Source organism: Denticeps clupeoides, unplaced genomic scaffold (genome assembly GCF_900700375.1).
Source record: "Denticeps clupeoides unplaced genomic scaffold, fDenClu1.1, whole genome shotgun sequence".
NCBI lineage: Eukaryota > Metazoa > Chordata > Actinopteri > Clupeiformes > Denticipitidae > Denticeps > Denticeps clupeoides.
In genome coordinates, this window is record NW_021629716.1 from 1564 (window position 1) to 5388 (window position 3825).

A 3825-nucleotide genomic window follows, 5' to 3' on the forward strand; every position below is an offset into this window, starting at 1 on the left:
GTCTAGCACTTAACAATCTCTGAGCATGCTCTTAGGCCTTATCAGGGCTCTTAGTTTTGTAAACCCAAAATTCTATAGAAATCGAACGAGAATTGCTGGTGTCTTCCTCTTGTAAGTCGCTTTGGATAAAAGCGTTCTGCTAAATAAAGTAAAGTAAAGTAAAATTAAAGTTAACCTTCATCTTCAGTGGGGTTTAATGTAGTATTCATGTCAATAAAATTAGCTTTAATTCCACCCCCCCATCCAATAGCATGTCCTCCTGTGGCCTGGAGTGTTTTGAGGACGAGCGACTTGCAGCTTTCCTGCCTCGTCTTACCAGCGCACCGGCCTGGCACCCCACCGCGGACGACTCAACATACAGGTAAATGTGTTCTGTTTTTTTTTACACTACAGTTCAAACTTTGTGGGTATTTCAGTAAGTTCCTTGTTTTTTTTTTCCTAATAAAGTATATTATAAATTACTGGGAGGTTATTAAATAGTTATTTACAAAGTTTGAAATAAGGATGTAGTCAAACCCACATCTGTTGTGTGATGAAGGCCAATTTAATTGCTTCTTCATTCAGTGCTGTACTAAGATTAATAAAAAGAGGACAGAGTGGAACACTTTGAACACAGATCAATTTATTCGGATAGGCCTAGCGGTTAAGGAAGCGGCCCCATAATCAGAAGGTTGCCAGTTCCAATCCCGAACCGCCAAGGTGCCACTGAAGTGACACTGAGCAAAGCACCATCCCCACACACTGCTCCCTGGGCACCTGTCATGGCTGCCCACTGCTCACCGTCACCGTGTGCTGTTCTAGAGTGTTTCAGAATGACAATCACTTTCACTGGTGGGTTCTTTACTCAGCATGAGACCGCAATAGAACTAGAGTCAGTCTCTTGTCAGCAGCCATCAGTGCCATGGACCTACCTGCCTGCTCTTTCTCCTTCTCAGGTAACACCTCACTTCACCTTTTCATGTCCGGATAGCCATTAGTATTCTGCCTGTTTCAGATGCAGCTCTGCTACACTCTGTACAGCCCCCAGTGTATGTTACAGCGTATTATCCAATCCCACCCATGACCACCAGGTGGAGTAGAAGCACTAGAAGCACAGTAATGGAGGCTCCCACGCAGGCCCGTAATCAGGTAACTGATGCTTTTATGTTGCCAGCATTTAGATCTTTCTTCGGTTTATGCCCAGTCGCCCCAAGAACATACTGGCAAAGTATAGAAGCGTGTTGAGTAGAGCCTTGGGTCTGGGTAGGGCTCCTAAATGAATGAACATCTGGAAGACAAGGTGTTATACAAAATACAGAATTCATAAACTGGCAAATTTGAGAAGTGATTTTTATTGTCTTGGTTCGTTACAAAAGTCAGACATGTATTTACGAATAAATTGACAGAGAAGCATTTGAACATACAAGTAGGCTATCTCCATAGGCATTTTTCCTTCACGATTTCCTTCTTACGATTTTTCTTGCAATTATAAGTGATCTCAAACTCTGAACTATGCGAGCAGACCCTCAGTAACTTTTGAAGGCCAGCACTGTATGGACAGTAGATCATTAAATCATCTGCACACGTCAGGTTATTGATAATAGTTCCACCGACTACACATCCATGTACACATTAAAAAGAGATGACAGAACACTTCCTTTACTAACCACATTACAAACATTAAAAGGGACAGAGACACAGTTACTCCATTTAACATACGTAGACTAATGAGTGAATCAAAAGGATAGAATCCTAATTAAGGATTTGGGGACCCCACTGTATTGTAACGTATAAAATAAAGTCTCATGAGTCACACAATCGAACTCTTTCCAGAACCTTCGGTACAGAGTCTGAATCCCAAAGGAATTTAAAACTAATGGAGAAAAATATAAAAAATAACCATTCAGATGACAACAAGAACAATAAGTATCATAATCCACAGTAAAAAAACAACAACATATGCATTAATTTTGATGTGATCATTAATTTTGATGTGATCAGAATCATACAGATTCTGAAATGTCCCAAAAATGAATCTACTTTGCTGACTGCAAAGAAAATGCCAAATATCTAAATGCTAAGCTCTTCACGATTCTCTCTATTATTAATTTCCATTGAATTTGATTAAATTGGTCTTTATTAGTTCCTTCATTTTAATATATTAGGATTCTTTAAGGCAGGGGTGTCAAACTCGTGGCCCGCATCCTGTGAGATCACTTTATATATATTCATTATTATGGCCCAGCGATACGAAGCGCTAATAACACACAAACTTCAGATCCTCAGCAAGTGTGCACTGCATTTTGGGTTCTGTAGTTTGTACGTCATTAGCGCTTCAGAATTCAGCACTTCAGTGTCACCAGAATTTCTTTGAACTGAAAAAACAACCATTCACTACATCTGATGAGTGTTAAGTTGAACCTGCTAAAAAATCTTACCTGCTTGAGCATATGTTGAATTCAAGTTAAAAGTATGGCATTTTTGGAAGACACCACTTCCACACTGTCAAGAGGGTAACTCACCATACACCATCATGGGCTAGTAAAATTCAGCTTCCAGATTTTCAACAAATTTACAGTCTGAAGTTCACCAAAAAATTACCAGAAGGTATCTACCCTCACTCAAGTCAAAATACAGATTTTTAATATCAAATTAGATATTAAATATCAATCTGTTTTCTTCTGATGCCTTTGTTGCAATTTTACTGACTCGAACTTTATATTTTTGAAACAGATATCAGTGATAATGAAGATGAATATGAAGATGACATAAGACGTTCCTCTCAGACAACAGGGAACACGTCACTCAGATGGCTCTCTACTGCATCCTGCATGGCTGTACATCCCTCCACCAGATTGTGAAATTCAAAATGCCAGGAAGAAAGTATGAACCGGTGGTGGGATTTCTCAACAATTACAGGAGACGAGGAGGAAACAAGGGCCCACGGCTCCCATTCCAAACCAAGATGTCCACATGACCAATACTTCACACTGGCCAATAATGTAATAATAAAAAGGGAAGGTGCAGGGTTCCTGGATTCACAGAAATACCCAATGTTATGTGCAAAAATGCAACGTACACCTTTTATTACACAGCAGAGAATAACTGTTTTTCAAGTTTCACACAAAGTGAAATCTGTTCATAACATATTATGCACTACAAGTATAATCTTGTAACAAATGGAACTGTACATATGTTGTTTGTTCCTTTTTTACTTATTTCATGATTTCAAAAAAGTATATATTTACTGATTGTACATAAAATTTGAATTAATCTCATGATCTTTGAGTTGAAAATTCTCAGTGGTTTAGAAAAACAAAAAAAAAGCCTGTTGTGGTTCGTTCATACTATCAAGGCCGATCCAGAAGGCGTGTTCGCTGACATTGGGCTGGAGCCCAATGTTGCTCAGGGACACAATAGTAGTAAGCGGGACTTGAACCTGGGTCTTCTGGTTCATAGGCAAGTGTGTTACCCGCTAGGCTACTACCACCTGTTGATGGTCATGCAGCACGGCAGGTATGTGAAAGAGTTCAGTAGCAGGCGGCGCCACGCACCGGCAACAGGTGGGAAGGAGTAGCAAGCATCTGGTCACCGTGGTGATGTGCACGCTGCAGCAAGGAGACGGGGTTAAGGAGACTGGTTGTGGGGGTTCCAGAGGCATTCATCCTCCATTCATATTTAACATTACTCAAGCAATAAACAGACACAACACAATGTTTATGTCTTATTTCATAACATGAAAAATTAAATATAGCATTGTTTAGATATGTGCAATTATGACTGGAACATCACAGGTTAATATCCATAAACCAGCAAGGTGTCCCTGCGCTCAGCTCACATTACACG

The 3825-nt window shown here is 39.9% G+C and overlaps 1 long non-coding RNA gene across 1 annotated transcript; it reads left to right on the top strand.

The window, feature by feature from the left end:
- Positions 1 to 304: 304 nt before the first annotated feature.
- Positions 305 to 3073, top strand: LOC114772545 (uncharacterized). The gene is made up of 3 exons (XR_003743990.1): positions 305 to 361; positions 995 to 1128; positions 2713 to 3073. It is a non-coding gene; the product is annotated as an uncharacterized LOC114772545 (long non-coding RNA).
- Positions 3074 to 3825: the final 752 nt, after the last annotated feature.